This window comes from Sciurus vulgaris (assembly GCF_902686455.1).
Source record: "Sciurus vulgaris genome assembly, chromosome: 17".
Lineage (NCBI taxonomy): Eukaryota > Metazoa > Chordata > Mammalia > Rodentia > Sciuridae > Sciurus > Sciurus vulgaris.
The window spans coordinates 72,699,493-72,725,301 of NC_136478.1; the positions used below are offsets into that span (position 1 = coordinate 72,699,493).

Here is a 25,809-nt window from a genome sequence, read left to right on the forward strand (position 1 = left end):
ACAAACCCTTTGATCCAACGACTCCACTCAAGGCACTAAGGCAAAGGAAGCACAGAGATGTGTGTGCAAAAGGTTTCATACAGGGATATTCGGACTGTTGTTTAATCACCAAAAAAGTACACTGCAGAGAACTGTATTCTGGTAAGTCCACACTTCCATACTGCAATTTTTCGTGGCCAATAAAAATGTGGTGCGATTTTAATTTTAAAGGGGAAAAAAAACCATTAAGACCCAGTTAATTACTAAGAAGCAGTTTGCCTAGAGCACAGAGAATACACCCAGCTGAGACGTGTTTTTGTACCCGAGGAGGAGTTACGCGGCTGCCTGCTGTGCCGAGAGGCTGTGGTCTTGGAGGGGCATGCATTCTTAGACTTCCCAGCCCTTCAGCACGCTCTTCTGTGCCAGCAGCGCAACATAAACAAAATGTGGATGAAAACATTGTGCTCACTGTGCAGACCCGCCTTCAGAACAAGCTCCCTGCAGCAGGACTGAAGGTGAATACCTCCTACTCTGAGTTCGAATACTGTCCCATCGGGCCACTCCTTAGGCTCACTGGGCAAGCTGTTGGACAATGCAGATGCCCAGGATCCCACTGAGAAAACTGCTTCGGAGCTCCCAGCAGAATCCTGATACCTGGGGAAGTTTCAGAGTCGATTTTAACGTAGTCTAAGGAACTCATCCTCTGTCTCCACAATCCAGTTTTTCTGGATTCTGGGTCATGTGTTTCCATAAGATACCATATGCTCTCAAGAGATCCTGCAGCTACCACCCCATTCCTGCACCCAGCCCCCCACCCACACAGTTGTCTGTTGTCACAGACTAAAGGACCTTGCTGCATATTCTCTCTGGCCAACATGTGTGCTACACAGGCACCATTCCTTCCACATGCCTGAAGCCTGACAATTTGACCTATTCCTTCAGCAGCTAGGAAACGTAGTCAATCTCACAGCAGCAAACAAACAATAGCAAACAAAGCTCCACACTGTTTTCTTTTTATTTTTGGTGACACTACACAGTCCTGGATTTTCTTCTATACCAACAACCTCTTCTCCATTGTGGCTGGCTTCTTTGCTCAACCTCTAAATGCTAAATAGTCTTGCCCTGAACTGAGTCCCTGATACTCCATTATCAGCTTCTCCCCAGGAAGCAGCCTTACATTCTCAACTAGACAGGTTTAAATGCTACCTTCATGCCAGGGGTTCCCAAATTTCAATTCTCTGCACAGAACTCTCCACAGAAGCACAGTCTCATACAACCAGCTATCCACTGGAATGTCTAACTTGGGTGTCTAACTTTCAACCAAAAGCACTGGAAACAAGAATTAATTTTCCCTTTCCCCATTTGTACCAACAGCACCAGCTGCTGTAGCCAAGAAATCTCATTCGGACTTTTTTCCTTTATTCCTTACCACCGCCAACATCCAATTTGTCAGCAAATCCTCCTGACTCTACATCCAGGACGCATCCTGAATTCGTCCCACTTTCCCTTTCCACGGTAATCCCAACCGCCACTGCCTTCCTGAGATAACCTTCTACTGCAAACTCCTGTCTCCGCTAGTCTCCATACTGCATCTAGGTGATCTTCAAAGGCAAATAAGATGTCTTGTGTTCCAGCTTGAATTACTTCCTGCTCCCCTCCCCCATCACCACTCACGTTAGGAGGGTCATGGTCATCTTGTGTCTCAGAAGAGAGCATAAACATAAAAAAATCTTTTAGGTTCCTAGTTTTATGTCTTATTTAGGAAAATCTTCCCCACACTGAGTTCATGCAGAGAGTCTAATAACTGTAAGTTGTAGGGTTTCTAGTTTATTTTTGCACGCACTCTGTGGCAGGGATATAATCTCCCCTGACATTATATCATTTTTCATGTACAAGTGAGCCTATTCCTGAACTCTGTCCCATTGGTCTCTGTCTGTGCACTGACCCCCGCATTGATTACTAGAACTTCATAATGCTGTGACATCTTCAGGGCAACCTCCCTTGGTTCCTCCAAAATGTCTGACTGTTCTTAGCCCTGATGTTCAGAATCAGCTTGTAAAGTTTGATAAAACATCCTGAGATGTTGACTAGTGTTTTATTAAATCCAGAGTAATTCAGAGAAAACTGTACATGTTATGCTCTGAAGACCTTTCATCTCTGACCATGCTCTGTCAGTATACATGTGTATTCCACAGACATCAACAATATAATGTACTGTTTTTTCTATGAAGCTCCTTATTTGACTTTAGGGCATCTTTTCCCTATTAATTATGCTGCTGGTAATTTCTAATTGATTATTTTAAAAATAATTTCAGACTTGCACAGAAGTTGCAAAGCGACACAAAGGTTCTTTACCCGGTTTCCCTTGATGATATCCTACATAACCCTGGTACAGGACATTGTCACGACACGAGCATTCCCACAAAGCTAAGGAACTCTGGGCTCCATATGGACTTGGCCGGGTCTCCATGGACCCCTTCCTTTGCCTGGGACCCACCCAGGACCCCACATTTCACGGTGGTGCCTCTCTCCCTCTGCCGGCTCCACAGGCTCTGCAGCTTCTCAGCACTCCTGTTTCCTGCGATGCTGACAGTGTTGAGGTGTACACAGTAGGTATTTTGTAGAACACCCCTCAGTTTGAGTTTGTCTGGTATTTTCTTAGACCTGATCTGGGTTATGAGTATTTGAGAAAAGTATCTGCTGTTGTTTTATGCTAATCTGTGATTCAGCAGACTTGCTCATCTCTCCTTAGTTCTGTCTGTAGATTTTCCTGGATTTACAAAATAGTAACATCTTCATTAAAGACTTTTAAAAACTTTCATCTGCAATCATACCTTAATTCACTGCCTGGTGTGTTGGTTGGGACCTCTGGGTGATGAGGAACAAGTCTTGTCTTGGGCCTGGAAGGGGAAAACTCTTGCCTTCACCATCAAGTACAAATGTCCATCGTAGGCCTTTCTGTAAAAGTCTTGTTAATGGGGTTAAGAAAATTCCCTTTAGTTTCAGTTTTAAAAGCTTTTATCATTAATGCTTAATTTCATGAGTTTCACGTACCTGAAGCTGCACTCTATATAACCTGATAAAGTGGTGATCAAGGCAGTATCCCTAACACGGACACACCTCTGGATTCCTCTGCCCATGTGGCCGGACTGGGAAGGCATGATCTAGAGACCCGTGCAGCTGCAGAGCATCGCTTCTGTTTACTTTTGATTTTTGCTTCTGAGTTCGTATTTTTTATTTTTTTAGATCATATTATCCTTGTCTGGATTTGGTGTCAAGGTTAAACTATCCTTATAAAATCTCATTGTTTATATTTTCTAAAACAGTAATTTTTTCAACAGTGGGAATTATGCTGCCTTTTATTGATATTATTAATCTATTCCTGGTTTCTTCATGAGCTTTGCTAAAGATCTGACAACTCTGTCCCTTTACAGTGACTTCTGATTTTGCTGGCCATATTCTTTTTTATTCTCCATTTATTTCCTTCATACTTAGGGCTTCTTTTCCGAGTGCCTTGAGTTTCATATTTATTTATTCTTTCTTAATTTCTAACATATGCATTTAAGGCTGAGCTTTTTCCTCCAGGTGCCACTCGGAGCAACATTCCACATGCTTCATGGTGGTTCAGTTCTGTTCCTTCTTTTCCCATTAGTGACATTAAGAAATTTGTTTAGGATTCCGAATTCTTTTTAAAAACTATCTTTTGAATACAGATTTCTGTAATCATATATAGCCAAATAACACTGTTAAAACATCCTTTATCTTAGGACATGATTGATTTTAATTGTTCAATGTGTTAAAAATGAGTTATTCTTTGTTAGGCACTGATTTACATTTATGTTTGGAGGATCAAGCTTGTTGATTATATTTATATTTTTAGTATTCTATGTTTTGTCTGCTTGATTCATGTGTTCTAAGGAGTCGCTATAAAATCTCATTATGCCTGTGGTTTTACCCATTGCTCCTTGTAATTCTTTTGGTTTCTGCCTTACATATTTCAAAGCCATGCTTTTAGGTGCGCACAGATTCAGACTTCCTGTGTTGCATGCCATTAGGGAGCTGATCTGTGTACACTGAGTGAGTCATGCCTTCTCTACCATTCCTCCTTCTTCTCTCCCCACTCACTACTGCGTGGATCAAGTCCTCCACTTCTGTCTTCTGCTCCTTCACAGGCTCTATGTCATATTTCAGTTACCTACCTTTAAATTCTTAATTTACACACACACACACCTTTTTAAAAGAGAATGAAGTACTAAAGCAAAGATACTGGCACACCTTAGAAATGAACTGAATTTCCCATTCCTACCTTCCTTAATCATGTCTAGAATTTTAGTTTCACCTCTTAAAGACAAGCCAAATGGCTCATTTATACAATCAATTAATCATATTTACTGATACTTCGAGAATCTTTTTGTTCATTCTTGTTTCTTAAATCCTACTCCTTTTTTCCAGGTTCATTTTTCTCTCCTCATTGCAGTAGACTCTTAAGTAGGGCTTTCAGTAAGGGTGGAAGGTGGTCTCTTTGTATTGAGATGCCTTGGTAAGACATTTTTGAATGAGGGTTGAACCAGACGTGCAATTCAAGAAGAACCCTTACCTTATTCTGAAGATGGTATTTTGCTGTCTTCCAAGTTGCCGATGAGTCTGCTGCCGGGTGGTGTTGCTTCCTAACAACGCAGGCTTCCCTCAGTAGCTCTGAGAAGAGGTTATGCATGCCTGTTCATTTTGCTCGGGACTTGCGTAGCCAGTGGGGCAGTTCTTCTATTTTGGAGAAGTCTTGGTCAGTATGTCTTTAAATATACTTTTTCTGCTATTCTACTTCTATTCTTCACAACCTAGTAAGGTATAATAGTCCTTGATTCCATCCTCCATTTTTCTTGATTTCTTTTCTATTTTTCATACTCTTTCCTGTACTGATTTCTAAATAATTTCTCTTATTAACTGTACCTAGTAAATGAGGTTTTAATTACAATGGCCATACTTTTTCAGATCTAAGGTTTCTAACTGGTGCTTTATGTCCATCTTTCTAAAAGGATGAGTATTTTATAGATCATTCTCAAATCTTAGAGGTCACAATAAAACTTTGAATTACATTCTGTGAGAAGTAACTTCATGTCCAGATGATTGATTTTGTTGTCATGTTTAATAAAACTTTTCCTAAGTTTAAAACAGCGCTGTAAGTAGCATTTTTTAAGTATTTTTTAGTTGTTGCATATGGACACAAGGCCTTTATTTTCATGTGGTGCTGAGGGTCGAACCCAGTGCCTCCAGCGAGGCAAGCGTGGTACCACTTGAGTCACACACCCAGCCCCTGTGCAGGTGGTTTCTAAGTTTCCCTAAGGGTTTCTCCATCTCCGCTGAACTTCTCATCCCTCTGCATCTAGCCATTTTTAATGGTCTCCACCTCACTGCTGAGAAATGTAGTCTAGAGACGTGTCTCGTGTTTCAGCTAAAGGTTCTGTGACAACTGAGGAATGTGTACCATCCACTGAAGAGATGAGAGCTTACGCTGGATCCTCCTGCATGGCCCCGACGTGTCCGCCCGAGGTGCTCTCCACGGTTTCACCTCAGGAGAGTGCAGCCCAAGTCCCCATTAGGCCTGTGGGCCTGGAACCATCACGAGGACGAGGTGCTTCTAGACCTCATGTCCCCATGGAGGTCAGATCCTTAACGGCGCCCTGCATTTCAAGATTGGAAGTCCTGCAGGTGTGCATCTTCAGCTCACAGTCCGTGCATGTTCCTCCTCAGTGCTGATCCGCAGATGTCTTAAATATCCATACCACTGAAAGTCTGTATTAAAAGGTCAGTTGGAGTGTGAACTCACAAACCCCTAGCACCACATCAATGAAAGTATTATTTTCTGAAAGGTCTACAGCCGTTCTTACTTCTTTTCCAAGTGTATGAGCAGTTTTCTCAACGCTATGTGACCTGTGCTATCATGACGGATTAAATGCTGAAACAGATGAGAATACAGCTGTTTTATATTAGTCAGATGCTGAAGAGATCTGTAGGGACACAGAACAATGCTACTCCTCTCAGTTATCTTTTGTTTTGAACAGTTATTTTTCTCTTAGAATTCTTGCTTGACTTGTAATGAGTTCACGACTGCTGTTTAAAATGAGTGACTATATTTACGATTCGACCGAGCTTTCCTTTACTACAGCAAGATCAACAGGCAGGAGCTGTCATCTTCAGGTGCACAACGTGGCACTCTGGCTTGTGCAGACACTGTGCGACCCGGGCCGTCCTGGTGGTGGAGGACATCCCGTCGCAGCGTACACAGCCTCCTTTTGCCACATTCGCCATCTTCTGTTCTTTTTGATAACAGCCATTCTAAGAGGTATGAGGTGATGGTTCACTGTGGTTTTAATCTGCATTTCCCTGATAATTATTGATGCTGAACATCTTTTGATATATTTGCTGGCCATTTTTAAGCCTTTTGAGAAATGTCTGTTCAGATCCTTTGCCATTGTGACACTAGTTTGTTTTCTTGCTACTGAGCTCAGTTCCGTGGGATTTTGGACATTGACTCCTTGTCACATGTACAGTTTGTGAATATTTCTCTCATCTCATAGCTCCCTCACTGTGTTGTTTCCTCAGTTCAGCATAAGCTTTTAGTTCACTGAAATCGCATTTATCTATTGTTGGGGAGGGTCATATCTAAAAAATTATTGCCCAGACCAAAGTCAAGAAGTTCTTTCATCATGTTTTCTTCTAGTAATTTTATAGTTTGAGGTCTGAAGTCTTTTATCAGTTTTCAGTATGCATATCTTTTACCTCCTTAGTTAAATTACTGTTTGGTATATTCTTAAGATGTATTGTAAATGGGCTTGTTTCCTGGATTTCTTTTTCAGATAATTCATTGGTTTATATGGAAATACTACTGGGTTTTGTACATTGGTTTTTTTAAAAATGTATCAGTTATTGAATTAGGTTCTTGGTATGAAATTAAGAACATCAACTTGTGAGTATAAATTCCACTCGTTAGATCAAAACCAGATTGCATGTAGCCCTGGAGCTGAGGAATAGCTTTGATTTTGGGTAAAATTTGTGAGTCCTCAAATTTTGATCAACCTTGTGCTGCTCACTAATCTCGTATTTTTTCTTTCTCTGTGTTGAAGATTTCACCTTCCTGGTGTCTGGGCTTCTGCAACTTCTTCTTGAAGTTTTGGGATTTTCATGTTGCTGATATCAATCTTTGTGGACGTGGCAACAGCAAATTTCTGGTGTGTTCTACGCAAAGGAACTCGATTCAGGGAAAGAGGTCCCATCACAAGTAGCAAGTCCCTGCTCAGCTGCTTCAGGAAGATCACTCTTGCCTGTGTGGTGCCCAGTGGGAAGGTCAAGATGGCCCCCAGGAGCGATGCTGGCTCGCAGCCTTCAGACATGCTGGCGCACATCTCCAGCTAGACAGTATCTAGGCATTCTGCTCACCACTCTGGTGCCACAGTCGGTCACCACCGACCAGTTTGGTGACGGTAGCAAGAGCCTTCGCCGCCTTCTTCTTCCCAGCCTTGGATTTGGCAGCCTAGCACTTCCTCTTGCACGTGGCCTTTTGGGAATACACGGTAGAGCGGGACAATCTGCTGACGCCTCGAACTAGGACAGGGTTTCGGCTGCAGTGGGTTTCTTATCCTTACAGTCTCTCTTTTTAACCTTGCCAACAGCATCAGCCCTCTTGGCTCCAGGTTTCTTCTCCTCAGTGTCCAGCTTCTCAGCCTTTTCGCCGGCCATCTTGCAAGATGGGAAAGAGAGCTATATGTTGGTTTTGTGACCTGCAGCTTCACTGAGTCAGTTTATGAGTCCCAACAGTTTTTAATGGTGTCTTTAGGGTTTTCTATAGACAGGATCATGTCATGCAAGCAGACCATCTCACTTCCTCCTCTCCCCTGTGTGTGCCCTTTCCCCCTTGCCTAGTTGCTCTGGCTAGGAGTTCCAGTGCCACACTCGCCAGTGGCGAGGGTGGTCCTCCTTACCTTTTTTCTCATCTTAAAGAAGAGCTTTCCACGTTCTACCTTTGAGTATTACATTAGCTGTAATACATTAGCTTGTCACAGGTGGCCTTTATTATGTCAAGGAGCATTCCTTCCTTGCCTCATCTGTTGAGTTTTTATCACGATGGGATGTTGAATTTGATCAAATGCCTTTTCTCCATCTACTGAGATGAGGTGATCTTCATCCTTCATTCTGTCAATGCAGCATATCACATTTATTGATTTGTGTACATCAGACCATCCTTGCATCCCAGTAACAAATCCCTCTTGAACATGGTGTATGATGCTTTAATATGTTGCTGAATTTGGTGTTCTGGTATCTTGTTGAGGATCTGTTTGTCAGGCACACTTACCTGTTGTTTCCTTGTGGTGTTGTCTGGCTTTGGTGTTGGTATCACACTGGTCTTGTAAAGTGCATCTAGAAGGGGTCCCACCTCTTCAGCTTTTTTTTAGGAGTCTGAGATAGGTTGGCATTAATTCTTCCTTAAATATTTGGTAGAATTCATCAATGAAGCCATCAGCTCCCTGCTTTTATCTGTTGGGAGGGTTTAAATTGCAGATTCAGTCTCCTTATGCATCACAGATCTATTTGAATTTCCTATTTCTCTAGGAGACAGGCTTGGTAGGGTGCATGTTCCAAGGAATTCATCCATCTTTTCTAGATTGTCCAATTTTCTGTTCACAGTAGTCTCTCACAAGCCTTTGTATTTCTGTGGTATCTCATCTTTCATTTCTGATTGAGCATTCTCATTTTTTATTAGTCTATTTAAATGTTTATTGATTTTATCTTTTAAAAAATCAACTCTTAGCTTCACTGGTCCTTTCTATTGTTTTTATAGTCTCTATTTCATTTATTTCTTCTCTGATCTTTATTATTTCCTTCCTTCCAATGACTTTGGGCTTAGATTGCTCATTTTTTTTCTGGTTTCCTGAGGTGTATTATTAGGTTATTTAAGACATTTTTCCATAATGTAGGCATTTATCACTATAAATTTCCCTCTTAGAACTGTATCCCATTTTCCATTTGTCTTAAGATTTGTGGGTGTGTACATGTGGTACTAGGGATTGAATCCAAGGCCTTGTGTATGCCAGGCAAGCACTGTACCACTGAACTATATCCCCAAGTCTGTCTCAAGAAATTTTTTTTTAACTTCTCTTTGAATTTTTCTTTGATCCATTGGTTATACATGAGTAGTTATTTGATTTCAACATATTTGTGAATTTTTCAATTGTCATCCTTTTGATTTCTAGTTTCACTATGGTTAGAACAAATACCTGATATGACTTCAGTCTTAGATCGGTTAAGATTTCTACTGAGGCCTAACATATGATCTATGCTGGAAGATGTTCCATGTGTGCCTAAGAAGCACGTGTTTTCTGCTGCTCTTGGACTGACTGTTCTAGCTATGTGTATTTGGTCCATTTGTTCTATGGCTCTGTTCCAAATGCATTTATACACCTAACCTACCAAAGATTATAGCTTAGCACTACATAAACTATACAGTATCAGTTGTTTGCCCTTGTGATTGTGTGGCTGACTGGGACCTAAGGCTTACTACCCAGAATCGCAAGAGCATCATACTACATATTGCTAGGCTGGGAAAAGGTACAAGCCACATAAGCAAAAGTTCTCTGGGGCCCTTAATCACTTCCAAGAGTATAATAAGTCTTGAGACCAAAAAGCTTAAGAACCACTGATCTGCAAAAAATCTGTAACAAATTATTTGCATGGTATGGATGGAAGTCTCTTTTTTACTATTATGATTGCAAAGCTGAGCACAAAGCTTGATACATGGAAGACTTTCATTAAATACTTATTTGACCATTCTTCAATCTATATTTGGGTGCCTGGTACCTGAGGCTACATACTAGGCCACATTAATTAGCTTGTTTCAAATGAAAAGGAGTGGTGGCTGCCCTGATTTATTTCTTTAATACCTGTGTCTTCACAGTTTCAGTCTAGCAGGGGAGAGACATTCAACAGTAAGTTGACAAACAAAGCTTTAATGAAAGAACACAGGGTGCTGAAACGAGGAGTGTTTGTACAGCAGTCAAGGGAAGCTTCTCTGAGGAAGAGAAGCTGAGACGAAATTTTTGAGAAGTGCCAGCCCTAGGAATAGCAAAAAGAACACTCCGGATAAACAAAACAGCAATGTGCAAAGGCTGTAAGGGAAAAAGCAGAAGAGATACCAGAATGGCAGAGAGTAGCAGAAGCAGAGATGAGCTTCATGAGCATGCAAGAGCAGCTGCTGAGGAGCCAATCCTGAGTGTAGAGGAAACCAAAGAGCAACAGAAAACACAGCATGAAGACACACCAGACTCTGCAGTCAGGTCGACCGCCCTGGAGAGCTGGGGCCCGGCGTCAGCAAGACCAAGACAGGTGCGGGAGGCCAGTCAGGAAGCAGCTGCCCAGGCGAGGACGGCAGGGCTCTGCACAGCCTGGGAGCACTGGTGTTGGGGAGGTGAAAACAGGACGAACTCTAGTGAGCTCCGTATGCAGGGCCAAGAAAGAGGTGTCAAACGTGGTCAGTGAGCACACCACCAGCAGCCCTATGTCATAGGTAACGTTTGAGAGGCGTGTGCCAAAATGGAGAGGTTCAGCTGGCTCGAGCTCTGGAAGCTCTCTGCACATAGCTGGCTTGCTGCATGAAAAGTCAGATTGAAATAAACACTGATTTACAAAGTAAATAAGCTACACCTTTAGCACTTAGGACTCTTGGATATACAGTCAGTGCTGGATTGATAGAGCCATATAAAATTTGCATGTAGTTCCTTAGTAATGCAAGTTTAACCAATTTTACTTAACGGAAAACTTACTTTTATTTTCTATCCCTCTCCAAGAGTTTCAGGATAATATAAAGCATAAAGTTCATATTAAAGGCAACCAACTCTTTCACAAAAGCTGCTCCTAAATACAAATATTTTAAAAGAACAGTTCCTGATAGCAATTGATTACATGCAAGAGTAAACACAGACAGACAAATGGCTACCCTGTCACAAAGCGGATGTTATGAAGGGAAAACATGTCAATCTGGTAGACAGTGTTAAGGTTCAGAAGCATGAGAGTCCCTGTGGCCTCTCCCTAGAGCTCAGCTCACATGCCCTTCACCCACGAGGGCAACAGGAACTTGTCCTTAAAAGAAGCTAAAATGTTCAGAAGTCAAGTTATAACAGGCTAACTAAAGTACTTTTCTTATGTAGAAAATGCTGGGTTATTCATCCACTTTTTCACAAGTTAATTTACCAGCCAGAAAGTTCTAATCCTGAGGTGGCACAATGGCAGATGCTCATTTATTCAATCTTTGATAAACTGGTATTAAGTGTCAATTCCATCCACAGGCTAGGGACTCAGCAGTAAAGGAGATGGCAAGGGCATCAGCCTGCACTGAGTTCACACTCCATTAATGAAGCCAAATAATCAGACCACCAACAAGCAGCACATAGTTACCAGCAGTCAATGAAACGAAAGAGACTGTGCTGTAGGCACAGATCAGGAAGCCCGGCAGACACATCCAGGTGGCGAGGGAGAGACCCCCAGGCCCGACACACACAGGGTCCTAAGACAGAGGACTCTGGAGACCTGAGCTGCTGAAACAAGGAGCAGCCTAAGAAGGCAGCTTGAGAAGGAGAGAGCAGGCAGGCCTTCGTAGACTGGAGAGCCAGGCGAGCCCCCGTTCTCGCACACTAGGATGTCCACACACGGGGTTGCCTAGGGTCCCTGAGAAATGACGAGATTTCCACACACTCACCTGTCAGTGCCTCAGAACAGGACCAGAGCAAGGAGGGGACTCTGGTTCCACACGGAGATTCTCAGGCTAGAAAAGAGTGCATTTCCATGTGGCTGCACTACAGGATAAACCTAAGGACCAAGAGGAAGACAACCAGAGACCAGAGTAAGGCACCATCCAAAAGCAGAAAAACAAATGAAGACACAAGGCCTAAGAATTCTAATGATGACCAAATATCCACTAACAGGGTTGTTAAATAAATCATGGCACCTTTGTCATAGAAAGTTATACAGCCATAAAAAATGCAAAAGCTCCAGGGAGTGATCTCTAGAATACATTGTTAGATGAAAAACCAGGGTTTTCAGCAGTGAACGTTATGTATTAAATAAAAAGAATAACCATGCACACATACATACATATATACAAGCACTTCGTGCATGCTTCTACATGCACAAAATAACTTTGGAAAAATATCCACAAAGGTAGAGTCACTGGTTGTCCACGGACAGAAACTGTGGCTGGGCGCCAGGATGCAGGAGAGAAATTTTCTTTACATACCCTTTTCTTTTGTGAATGTTGAATTGTATGACTATATGACCTATTAAGGATTAAAGCAAACATGTTAATAATTAATGTGATTTTTGACTAATATGAAAACTTTAATGAAAAGGAGAATTTTAAAGGAAAAAAATTACCTGAAAAAAAACAGGAGAAGTTTTCTTACAAAGAATGTGTGTTGAACCATCCCTTATATTCCAGTGACCTAGCACCCTCGGAATCCATGAGCCAGAAGCTGACGTTTTCTGAGCACTTCTTGGGGGCTAGATACTGTGCCGAGCATCGCAGGCACCTGCAGCTCATCCTTACAACGCCCGTGAGAGGTGCCCACAGCTTCTATGTAAACACAGGAAAGTGAAGCGAGAAGCTGCATACCTAGTAAGCGACTCCAGAGGTCAGACTCTCAGCCACTAGGATGTATGATTCTGTGCTAATAAAGTGGAAAACCTTAAAGAAATGCATTGTTTTCCAGGGAAGCAGAAATTTCTTAGAATCAGAATTACTTTTGATCGGAAGGATACTCCACATGCCCAAGAAACAAATTTTTAGTCCACACAGATTTTTCTGTGCATTACAAGATGAAGGCTTGCTAGTTCATTGAACTAAATTAGAAGCGTGGCTTTCAAGAACATATCTCCTGCAAGGAAGGATGCTACCAGCATACATACCTTACATGGGGTGCTCGCTCTGCGTCAGGCACTGGGGTGAGAGCTCTAGAGAAGATCTGGGAGCCACCAGGAAGACAGTCTCGCAGCTCTCCAAAAGGTTAAGTAGTGTTAGCGTGTCACCTGGCAGTCCACTCCTTGGGGAGATGAAAACACATCTACATAAAATCTTGTGTGACTGTTCACAGGGGTGTTCTTCTTCATACCCAAAACAGAAGAGACCCAAATGGCCATCAGCGGGTGAACGATGCATTCGCTCACCAGAGTGCTCCTTGGCAGAACAATCAGGTCCCCAAGCACGCTGCAGCGTGGGTGAACTGAGAAAACAGCACGCTAAGTGAAAGACCAGGCACAAGAGCCCAGGAAGCAGGCCCCAGGCCGCCCAGGGACAGCAGGAGGGGCAGGCAGGAGCGCTTCCCGCTGGGCAGTGAGACTCCAGAATGGACTGCAGCGAGGCGGAGCCGCAAGCGCGCCCCCGCCGCCCACGCCCGTCCAGCGGGGAGTAGCGAGGCCTGTCAACCGCACCTGAGAGCACTGCCCTTACCGTGTGCACCTGGGTACTGGCACCTGACCTTATGACACGGAAACTAGCACACTCGCTGCACAGATGAAAAGCCTCCAGCCCAGACTCCTGTCATCATCAATCAGCTGAGCCCGATGCAAAACCCCGGTCTGCCGTGCGCCTACCAGTTCCCAGCACGACCCCATGAAAATGCCCTGCCCATCTTCAGGAAATGTGCCCCTGCACCCCTGCACCCCTCCCTCCCTCCCTCTCTTCTTCCCTTCCTTCCTTCCTTTTTCTCTCTCTTTAATAAAACAAATGACTGACAGGTTCTAGACTGCAGCCTCCTAAGAACAGATCGGCCTCATCCTGTCACGCACGCAAACCTAGAGTAGGAGGGGCATAGTGCGCACTGAGGCGCGAGGCGAACGGCTCCCAGCCCTGGACGTCTCTTTCTTACTTGGAAAGTGCCCCCTAGGGTGATAAAACAATATCTATCACTTACTGAACTTTTACAGCGTGCTGGGTCTGGCTCCAGGAGCTCCCTGTGAGCCGTGTTTAGTTATCACTGTGAGGTGAGTCAGATGCTCTCGCGACCCAGGTGAGCCTCCAGAGGCTAGCCTCTGCCCAGGTTTCGAGCTAGGTGGGTGGCAGGTTCAGAGATCGAGTTCAAATCTGCCAGATGCCTGAGCTCTTCACTACCACAAAGTACAATCCTAGGCTGTTAAACTTGAAAGCTGTGATGGAATGGATCATTCTTGATAGGAAGGCAGATAATAAAAACTTGGCAAACATCAAGGGAGTGTATTTCTCAAAACAGAGTGCTAAGTTCTTGACGTTCATGGACAGTCCTTTACAAGTTCAAGGAACAAAACTGTACACTTAGGGAAAAAGACGTTTCAACAGCAGAGCATAGGGATTTTCAATCCCAAATATACCTTATTTTGAAATAGCAGCTAATATTGAGAACTTGTATGTGTCGGGAATGTTTCTAACCACTTTCTAAGTGTTGGCTTAGTAAGCTTTGTGATTAAGGTAGGTACAATGCATAATTCCCATTTTATAGATGAGGAGAGGGACAGAGAAGCTGGGTGACCGGTCCAGTCACAAGGCTAAGTGGCGGGGTTAAAACCCAGTCATCCAGCTCCACCCACCCTCACTTGCTCCAGTCAACTGCCTCTCGAAAATAACGCGACACAGCTGAGACGTCATTCTCTGGCCTCCTTGCATTGTGCAAGACCCTTCACGGGCAGGTTCTCCACCCAACAAGGAGGTAGATACACCGACCTTCTGTTCACAAAATAAAGAACATGGGGCCCAGTAATGCAGAACTTGCCCAAGGTCACCTAATGAATACATATCAAAACCAAGATTTAAAACGTGTCTGATTCCAGATTGAAATACCAGTCACCAGGTCATGAGGTTTTATGGTAAGGGTCAGCAAACTATGGCTTGCAGGCCACATCCAGTCCACTGTCCATTTTTACACAGTCCACATACAAAATGATTGACTAAAGAATGATCAATGGTTGGGGAAAATTTTTAACCTCATGACACAAGAAAATCAAATCCAAATTCAGTGTTCATAAATCTTTGTGAGACAGGACCACACTCGATTGTTGACACTCACCATGGGTTTCGTACAAGGACAGCCTGAATGATTTCTACAGACACCACACCTCCCACAGGTCAGAAATACCTGTTCTTTGGCATTTTACAGAAAGGCTTGCTAACCTCCATTCTTTGGTACCAGATGAAATGGGGTGCGCATGCAAAAGTACCCCCAAAGGGTGGAAAAAAAAAAAAAAAGCTTGGCTTTAAGAGTGACTAGAGAAGGAATGGAAACTTCCTTCCAACTTTCAAGGAACAAACACTTTCTCTGTTCCATCAAGTATGCCAAGGCCTAGAAAACAGTGGAGGGCTTCCCAGTTCGTTTTAATTAAGTGGTTCTCAGAGGTTTACAGTACTGGCGCTGTTTTAATTGGAAAGAGCTCTGCACAATGGAAACAACAGCTGACAGTTACGGGCCTTCCCCCGCTGCCAGGTGCTGTGCTGAGTAAGATTTCTAGCTAATCCTCCTGACAACCAGGAAGGTAGGGTGCCACTGTGATCCAACTCTGCTGTGCAGCTGGGACCTCAGGACTTAAGCAAATTGCTCAAAGACCTACAGCCTGTAAGACTCTAACCTAGTTTCTGCCTCCAGAGACTACACCCTTACCACCACATCACTTAATATCTAACAAATCCACAAATATTAAGGAAATGCATAATTTCTTGAAAAAGGAAGTATCAAAACTATCAAAATAATCTTGATGGGAAATATATATTTTCCACCGAATCCCACTGATTGAACCGGATCATAAAAAATGGGCTTCTCACAAATTATAATGCTGTAGCCCAGTGGGCTGGAATCCCTCTCATCTATTCTAACCCATCACCCTTCTCTCCAAAAAAGAACCCAGAGCGAGAGACAGCCATCATTCTGAGCTGGACTAGCGTCAGACCCTCCTGGGAACACCTCGCACGCAGCGGCTCCTTTAACTTAGAAGCAGGTGCTCCCAGCGCACTGGGCACCAGAGAGGCCGAGCGCCCGTGCCAAGCCACACAGCTGTCGGACGCGGGCGGCGGTCCGCGGCCAAGCCTGGCACTCTGCGAGGTGGGCGTCCCGACGACTCCGCAGGTGAGGCCGAGCGCCGCTGGTCACACGAGCTCCGTCCAGGAAGACGGCGGCGCCCGTGCCCCCTCCTCCCTCAGAGGGCGCCGGCCTGGCCAGGCGCGACCAGGCTCTCCCGGCGGCCCCGGCCCCAGCGCAGCGGCAGGGCCTGCGCAGGCTGGGGCGCGTGCGCGGCCTGCGGCAGCGGGGTCGACGGTGGGGCGGGCCTGGGCCGGTGAGGGCCGCCTGCCGCCGCCACCTCCCTCGCGGACTCGAGGGACCCCGCGCCCGGCCTAGGCGCCGGGCCTCCGCCAGGCCGCCGCGCTGAACCGCGGCTTGTCCACCGGTGCTCAGGCCCGCCCGGCGCCTTAAGGCGGGCGCACCGCGTGTCGGGCGGGGAACCCGCAGCGCTTCCGGGCGGTGGGTGCGCACGCGCATGCGCAGGGCCGCGCACGGGCGCCTGGGAAACGACGGCCGCAGGGCGCAGGGCGTGGAAGCACGTGGCGGCCACGCTGGGCCGCCGTCGCCTCGGGGCCCAGGCGTGCGAGCTGGTGCCTGCGCTGGAATGGTGCCGACCGCGTTTTGAGCAGGCCCCGCCGAGATTCTGCGGCAGGCCGAGGCGTCGCTGCCCGCCAGCCGCTGACCTCGCGGGAGCGGCGCGGGACGGCCTGCGAACCCAGGCCGGGAAGGCGCGGGTGTCGGCCGGCTCAGCCGTGGTCGGCCCACGGAGCAGCCTTTCGTTCCTCCCCGAGTACCGGCGTGAGAGGGGGTGCTGCCGGATCTAACAGGGAGAATGCGGGGTGCCAGCGGGCTTTCGCTCTGCTTTTAGCAGGCGCGTGGCCCGCTCAGTGACGGGGCGGCCCGAGTTTCGTCCGGCAGCAGGAGGAAGCGAGGTGGCACCAGGGACGCACAGCGAGAGCCTCCGCACCCCCGGGAGCAGACCCAGAAGACGGGGCTTGAGGAGCTGAGATTCACAGTGGACTGACGGGCCTGTTTGCCTCATCCCACTGAATCCGCCCGCGCTGTCGGTGACTGTCTTCCCTTGATTTTCACGACGTCATCCCCAAGTGCTCCTTGGGGACCGCGTGTGGGTCGCCCGCGATCGCCAGCTCTGCCTCCGGAGCCGCAGGGTTTCCCTCTGCCCGCCCCTCCCCCACTCCAGCTGCAGTTTCCATGGTAACGGGAACCTGATGCCGCGCCAGCGGCCGAGCTCCCGCCTGGGTTAAGCCAGAGCATCCAGGTCGACCTGGCGCGGCGCACTGCCGAGCCCTGAGGCTGCTGCTCCTCCACAGGAATCTGTATCAGGCTCTGCGTAGCTTCTCTGCACTCAGAAAGGTGGGTTATGTGGACCGCGCGGAGACGTTAACCGTGTGCTTCCTCGTCGTTCGTTATTCTATCATCCACCAAGAACAAGGGCGGGATTGTGTCAGCTGGTGCTGGATCCCGAGGAAGTATATCACTGCCTTTCAAACAGACGTGGTCCCTCTCCCGCCATGCCGTGGAGCATGGCGGGAGAGACATTTATTTTTTCATTTGTTTTTCAGTGTGCTCTGAGGAGCCACTATACCCGATATATACCTGAGGGCCTGGGGGACACAGAGGTGAATCAAAACAGTAAAACCCTGTGCCACATGGAGATGAGCCTGGTGGGACTGGTGTCAGGCATTAAGTAGTCACGGAACAAATGTTCGCTGAGCAACTACTGTAGCTCCAGACCCTGTTTTAGGCAAGGAGACTATAGCAGTGACAAAGCAGATGTGGCATCTGTTGTTGTGGAACTTAACATCTCGGAGGAGAGAGAGGGAACACGTATGAATGAATTTGAATATTAAGACATTAAACTCAAGTTGACTTAAATGAAAATAATTTATTGGCCAAGTGAATGAAAACGCCAGAGGTTGACTTGGCTGCTTTAATATTCATGAGCTTGATTGGTATAACTGCACACCTCTGTCATTTTTCTGCCCAACACTCCTTCCCCATGCTTTTACCAAGAAGCCATTCTTGTGGGGGACTGGTTAACACCTGACCCAGGCCTGGCACTCCATTCTGTTGCCATGTGGTGGTGACTGGTTCAGGCATGGGTTTGTGACTCCAGATGGGCCAGTCAGAAACTTAGACCTGAGACTTCTCCTCGGGAGCTGTGCATAATGATGCTCTCTTTGCTGGGGTGTACGCTGGTCCAAAGCGTGCCTGGCTGATGCTCATCTTTTCTGCCCACTCGGGAGTAAGCAAAGCAATTACAGCCCCCCACCCCCCAACTGACTCTTCGGTGCTTAGATCAGATACTGCATGTAATGTTCTTAGTGCATAGACTGTTCCCAGTAAAGGTCAGCCAGCATTGTTCCTGGCTTACAAAGGGGTAAGTAAGGAGGAACTCTCTGTGGGGACAGTGAGGCTGTGTGTTTGTTGGCCACTTCAGGACAGAGGTGGCCAGGTTTCTGGGAGGCCCCCCTCACAGATGAGAACAGGTGGGATGTGTGGAGTGGAGAAGTGCCTCTTCCTGGCAGAGATGTGGCTTAAGAGCCAGACATGCTTCTCTGGAGGCAAGTGCTCAGACCAGCACATCCAAACCCACCAACACTTTCCCCAAGTAGGATTCTACAGAGGAGAAGGTGTGTGGTGGGTGATCACAGTGATCAAAGACCTCACGCTCGAGCAGTAGCAGAGAAGCCAAGAGCCAGGAACAGCACAGGTTCTCTGAAATTCTGTGACTTCTGCACTTGTGAGTCACAAGAAGGGGCAAGTCTCCTTGGCATGTTCGCTTACATGAGAGATTTGTTTGAACATACATAAAATGCCAGGCGTGTGCTCGGTGTGAAAGAATGTATTGAACTTGTGAGTGGAACTTGTAAGTGCTGTGGCCAGTAGACATTCAGGAAAACTCCAAATATCATGTGCTTTAGGCTTTAGAGACCGTCCTGTTTCTATTGTCCCTGTGCAACTCTGCCACTTTGCAAAATCTGCCATAGACAATATGTACATCAGTGAATGTGGCTGTTTTCCCCTTTACTAGGGATCCTGAAATAAATTTTATATTATTTTCACCTGTCACAAAACATTCTTCTCTTGATTTTCTTTCAACCATTTAAAAATATTAAAACCATTCTTAGCTCATGGGCCACACAAGACCAGGCAACCGGATTTGACCACAGGCACGGTTTTCCAGTTGGAGGCCTCTTGGAGACCACAGTCAGATAAGCAGTCAGGTACTCGCATGGCTGCAAGTTGCTCTTGCCCCTCTGGGTTCACCACTCCATAAAGCACTACGTGTTCTTTCCTAGGTGGAGGGATGGCTGGATAGACAACTATGGTCTCGTCCAAGTCTCTGGAACCCATAGATGTAATTTTATTTAGAAAAAGGGTCTTTACCCATGTAGTCATGGATCTCGACTGAGGTCACTGTGGATTACCTTGTGGGCCCCAATTCCAGTGGTAAGTGTCCTTATAAGAATGAGGTGATGATAATATATCATATACTCAAAATTTGCTGAGGACAAGATCCCACCCACATGTTCTCATCACCCGCACTCTGAAATTAGGTGGTGCACGTGCTAATTAGCTTGATTGTGGTAATTGTTTCAACGTGTGTATATCAAAGCATCTTGTATGCTCAAAATACTTAAAAAATTTTATTTGTCAATCATAAATAAAGCTGAAAAAAGTATTTATAATTGTGGGAAAGACCTGGAATGTTAGGTTCTCAACTGTTCCAACAACAAGTTCACATAGCAGTGTAATCATTTTTCATTGCTTTCGGTTTTACAGAATTGTGTGAAAAGTCTTGCTTTTATAAGTAGAAGGAAAAAGAGTGAGGTGGAGTGATGTTAGCCAGGCGGAAGAGGAGGCACTGTGGAGTGGAGACAGGATGCTTCGACCGGCATCTTGCTGGGCCGGGGGAGCTCATCACTCCACGAGGCAGTGCTCAGACCCTGCTGGAGCTCGCAGGACCCCTGGGAATTGCTGTCTGCCAGTGTGGGGGCCGTGCCATGGGGAAGGCCTGTTCCCAGGGCGCGAGGCTCAGCTCTGGCTGTGGCAGGAGGAATCCAGAGGTAGTGGCTCTGTGCAACTAAGTCACAGAGGGTGTGATCGCCTGCAGCCCCGGGAGCTCAGCATTCACTCACAGAGAGAACGTCAGCACAGTCCCAGGGACGCCATGAAGGAAAAGGAAGCATGTGTTTCTGCAGCTTCCGTTCACATTTCTGCCGTTTGAACATTTTGTTTTGCACCACGTCCTGCAAACCAGGTAATCAGGCTGTTTTCAGGAGCCGGCTTCTTTCCTCCCAGAGTGGGGCACACCTGGCTCTACCTAGTCTGGAACTCCTCTGCCCAGGGACGTACATCCCTTGTGATCCTGGTCTTGCTGGTGAGTCATCGTCCACAGATACTGGATGTGCTTCCTCAGGGGGCCCAAGGCAGAAGCACACGCTGTCCCATCAGTGTCCTCTCCACACCTGGTGCATCCCATCCGTCGCCAGCCAGCTGATGCTGCCTCCTAAAATAGCTGCTTCATCAGGCCTTACCTCCAGCATGGTGACAGCCACCAGGCCCTCAGCTTGGGTCCCTGCTGCTGCTTCCTGCCCCCTTGCAGTTGATCCTTCAACCCATTCCCACGTCTTTTGTGAAGTGAAAACCCGGGCCAGGCCCTCCGGCTGACCTCTGGGGTTCTGCTGGCGAGCCAGCTCCTCACAAAAGCTCACACTGAGCGGGTCTGTTGCAAGGCACAGGGTGGCGATCGGCTGGAAAGCACCCAGGCTGTCTGAATGTGTCTGGAGGCCACCTCTGTGTCACCACCGGAGCCACGACAGCTGTGAGCATTTGGGAAACAGACTGCCCATCACTGTGTCCTCGGGTTATGGGGTGTGAGGGTGTACCCTGATACCACAAGTAACAGCAGCAGAATCCTTTCCACTGCTTGAGAGTAGGCCGGGTATCCTGGAATCCAGTTCAGGAAGCAGGAGTCTCGCCCTTTCTCTGAGGTGTTCGCCATTAAAGGATCAGGGACGCAGGACAGATGAGTCTACCGTACGTGGGGGACAAGATTGTCAGCCTCCCACTCTGGGAGAAAAACTGGTGTAAGCCGGGATCCAGGGATTGGTCTGTGAGGGTGCTTCTTCCGGGGACATGGTTTTCTGGTGTGAAATGTGCACTTCTGGAGTGCTGTACGCGCTGTACCCTTCCTGAGAAAAGCTTTCGCACCCCCACAGCACGGGCTGCGGTGGCCCTCACTGGGCAGGGAACACAGGAATCAAGGGGACATCTCAAGGTCAGGTGCTGGCTGTAGTCCCCCGTGGACACTTGGCCCCACAAGGATGTCCAGGCTTCCTGTCCTCAAGGAGCAGTCTTCAGCCAGAAAGCCTCTCCTGCCTCTCTCCACATTTCCATACTTTCCAAAGAAACCTGACTGTCTTGACTTCCCAGACTCTCCCCTGGGTTCGCTGTGTCTGCCCCTGTGACAGCACACGTTACCACCACGACTCCCTGGCGTCTGCTACTGGCTCCTTCGTGTCCTCCCTTTTCCATCTGGTGGCCTTCCACCCCCCGCCACGCACACACACACACAGGCCAGAAAGAAATCTGACGGATCTCTAGTCCTTGCTCAAAGCCCTGTGTGACTGCCCACCCCGTCAGAATAAAGTCCAGGCGTTCAGCATGGCCCTTCCCCCCAGCTCACAGGTCCAGCCTCATTCCTCCTGCCCACCTTCTGGAGCTCCACGCTGCAGCAATAATGGCGGCCCTCCAGCTCCAGGTGGGGACTGCATGCCCTTTGGTGTGGGCCATATTCACGGTCTCCACAGACTCCTGCGTCTCCCATCTCTCCTTCATCGTAGCTGAGCTTACTGCCTGCCACTCTGCTGACCCTTCTCTTCAAGGTCGACAGCGACCTCCAGGTTGATGAGCCCAGTGGTCCCTCCCCTGCTCCCCACCGGCAGCCAGGGGGCCTGCCCCTGCCTCTCAGACTCGCCTTCCCTCCTGTCTTCCTGTCCCATGGGCTGCTCCTTGTGAACCTCCTTTGCTGGTTCTTACTCCTCTGTTCTGGTGTCCACATCACAGTGAAGTATCCCCCATGCCACATCCAGAAATCCTACCTGTGGGCCTCAGGCCCAGGTGAGTCATTAGAGTTGCAAGAATCAGCGGAGTTGGCAGAAGATTAAAAGATGCATAAGATGCTACATGGGTCGGGGGTCGGTGAGGAGGGGGCTCCTAGTTCACGGGCTCCAAGGTGCCCTCGTGGCGAGCTGTGAAATCCTCGTGGGTCCAGCCTTGTGGGCTCCAGCTGAGCCTCACAGGTCTGTGTGGCCATGATCTCCATCAGTGCCTTTTCGGCCATGGGCCAGCACCGGTCCCAGGAGCCAGGGCTTGGGTGAACCACTGCGGAAGGCCAAGTCCCTTAAGAACAGAACCTGGAAGTGTGCACAGCCTCGGGTGGCGTTCCCAGGAGAGGCGCCCAGATGCTGACCCCCACGGATGCACTGACCACCCAGGGGTCTTCCCAGCCCGTGCCTGCTGGGAGAACGCTCGGGTGTTGGCGCAGATCGCATCATGTTTCACAGGGCTGACCGTCTCACGGGGCCACAACCATCAGAGCTGAGAATAGGAAAGTCCCCGTGAGCGCAGAGAAAGATGAGCTGGTTCGTGGCCAGGAACACAAGTAGCTATGGGCACCGGCTTCAGAGCCGTCTGGCTGAGCAATGGCGGCTTGCCTCAAGGAACACACTTGGGGAGGCCAGACAGCCCTGGGTTCACAGAGCGGAGCCGTGAGGATGGAGGCACTCTGATGAGCACGCCTCTCGGTGCCAGCCTACCAACAAGGGCCTCACTTGAGGGACTGCAGTCTTGTGGTGACGTCAGCCAGAGGACCCTGCACTCCACACGCCCCCAGGCCCTCTCTAAAGGGAGGCGGTCTGCAGAGAGAGGCCTGATCAGCATGGCTCTCCCTCACTCTGGGAAGAAACAAGTTCAGCATTGTGCTTCCGGTTCAGATGTGAGCTATCCCGGGTGCCTCCTGTCCTCCTGCTCCCTGCCTCTCAGGGATCTTTTAGATGTCAAGGGGCACCCCGATACCCTCCCCGTCACCGACTTCTCCTTCTTGGCCTCCAAGACTGGCCCTCCCATGCTGGGTCTGAGTTTCAGGACTCACCCAGGATGGGTCTTGGGCACCTTCTGTCCACACTCCCACCCTTGGCGAGCTCAGCTGCCCTTTGGCTTCAAATATCATCTTTCTGGCCAGAGCTTTGCAAGGTGGTCTCCAAGGCCGACTTCTCTTTCATAGTGTGGCTTTACACCAGTCTCCTACACTGAAGTGAGGAGCAGGGCATGAGTCGCGCACCCATTTCCTAACAGTACGACCATCGCCCTCGCGCTGGCCTTTGGGGGCTAACTGGCCTGCAGGTGAGCCCAGCAAATGGAGCGTGTTGGTTGGAGGTGGGGTGGCACCCAGCCCCCCGCCCACCACTGCTCCACGTGGCCCCCGAGAGCGGACGTGCAGGCGATCAGGAGTCCAGTTGGGTGGAGGGCCTCGCTTCTGTTTCTGCCACTCTCCGGGCACTGCCAAGGCTTCTATGGGAGGCAGGGTGACCTTCGTCCCTCGTGGTGGTGTGTGAGGTCCGGCGTTCTCACGACGGCCCTGGGGAGCTGCCGCGTTGAGCGCCCACGGCTCCCAGCTGCTGTTCACCCAGCGGTGGGTGAACCTCCAGGGCCTGTAGAATTGACCCGACAGAGAATGAACAGGCCAGGCTTCTTCTCGTCTCTCCCCTGCCCCAACCCAATCCCTTGGCAGGGCAGGTCGGCCCAGCCTCCAGGGGAACCGCAGTCCACCCACATCCCACGTCCTGCGAGGGGTCACGGGCTCCTCGTCCCCAGCTCCTCCTCTATGTCCATTCTCTGGTAGAAACTCCTCCAGGGTACGTGGCGTCACGCCAGCCCACAGCTGACCATCCTTCAGTGGGCCTCAGGTTTTGGGGCATGAAATGCCAACCCCTCTTTGTACTGGTGGGGTTCATGCTGCACCCCCTCCTCCTTAACTGCCTGTGCCTGCGGATGCTGTGTTCCCCAGACTCCCCGGAGGCCAGGACCAACCAGCCTCCCTGCCTCCAGTGCCCCGCTTTCCCTCTAACACACAGAGCTCGCTCCTCCCTTCCTCCGAGCCCTGCGCTTGCCGCTCCTGTGCCCTAGGTTCCCCTTCCTCCTGCTCTCCACACTCGCCCTGGCACCATGGAGGCACTCAGTGCACATGGGTGAGAGGGACTGAGTGGCTGCTCACCATTTCCTCACGCTCGTTTCTGTGAACGGACTTGCTTTGGGGAACGTGGGCGAAAAGACTGAGTGCTTCCCTCGTTTTCTTTTTCTTTCCCTTTGATGTTCTTCTGTTATTTCTAAAGCAGCCACAGTGTATCTCTTTTATGGTGAGAAGAAGAAAGCGCTCTTACTTGAAAGGGACCTAGGGACAGAGCCCCTGGAGGACTGTCTCTCAAAGCCAGAGCACCCGGGAGACGAGTCCGGGCGGGTCGCCTAGGTCCTCCTGTCTCTCCCTGGCCCCCAGCCGCCCTCCTTCCAAGGACACACCTGCGGACACAGGCGATTAATGGTGCCGACCGCCTCCTCCTTCCCTGGCCCCCTGGAGCACGCCCTGGGGCTGCCCTGCCGCTTCTCTCGGCATCCCTCCCAGCCAGGTCATCAGCTAAGCCCATCCGCGGAGCTGTCTTTGCTCATGGGCATCCCTGCTCCCCACTATCCCTGCAGGAGAGGTGGGCGTGTAGATGGGTCCCTGGCCCCCAGGACCTGAGGCAGGGCTGCCAGGCGCGCAGGGCGTTGCTGCTGGTGCCCGACAACGTGACATAGAACTGCAGCTGGCAGGGGCTCTGCGCTCTGGTGGTGGTTTGAAGGGAGGCACCGGGTTCCAGGGAGTAGCCACTGGCCACTCTCCTGTAATATGGCACCTGAGGCCAGAGCTCTTGGTGCCTGGGCCCCGCTCAGCAGGAAGCTGGAGTTCTGAGCTCTTCAGCGAGCAAGGGCGCTCGGGCACGGGTAGGGCTGAGGCTGAGCCAGGCGGGGGACTCAGACACTCAGGCCCCACTTCCCCCTTTCCACAGCAGTTGGAGACTAGCTTGTGGGGTTGCTTGGCTGGGAAGGGCCTGGGAGCAGAGGCTGCCCCGGCATTCGCTGACCCCTTCTTCAACATGGAAGCAGCACCAGGGTCCACACCTCCCACCGCTGGATGCAACCAGGACTCAAGCTCTGGGCAGGCGCCTGGGCCCTCTCTCAGGCCCCCTGTGCACTCTTGGCGTTCTGTCTCAGCAGGACGCCATCCTGCATGTCCAGGCAGGTTCTGGGCCCTCCAGCTCCAGGTGGTGTCTGAGCCCTGCTGCATCTGCAGCCAGATTCCTGCTAGGTCCGTCTCGGAGTTCCTCCCGTGCATGCTCTGGGGTTCCCACCCCAGACCCACACCCTGCACATGGTCAGTGTCCCCTTGGTAGCTAAGTCCCTCCTGCTCACTCTGCCAAATCCATTGCTGTGCTCCTCACGGCTGTCATGAGGGTCCCCACCCAAGTCCTCCTTCCTGGATTTTTAGCAAAAATGAATGATTTTTTGACTTCAACAATGTGGAAACAATAATGCTTTCTTCCCCTTCCTGGCCTGGCTGCACTGCCCAGACCTCCTGGGGAGGAAATGCTGGTCTCTGCGTCAGGCGCAGTGCTCGGCAGCCCCCTTTGCGGGCTGGGAGATGAGG

The 25,809-nt window shown here is 49.0% G+C and overlaps 1 pseudogene across 1 annotated transcript; it reads right to left on the reverse strand.

Annotated features, from left to right (window-relative positions):
- Nucleotides 1-6,859: 6,859 nt before the first annotated feature.
- LOC306648588 (large ribosomal subunit protein eL6-like) lies at nucleotides 6,860-7,713 on the reverse strand (annotated as a pseudogene). The gene has a single exon. The product of its transcript is annotated as a large ribosomal subunit protein eL6-like (transcript).
- Between the last annotated feature and the right edge of the window lie 18,096 nt (nucleotides 7,714-25,809).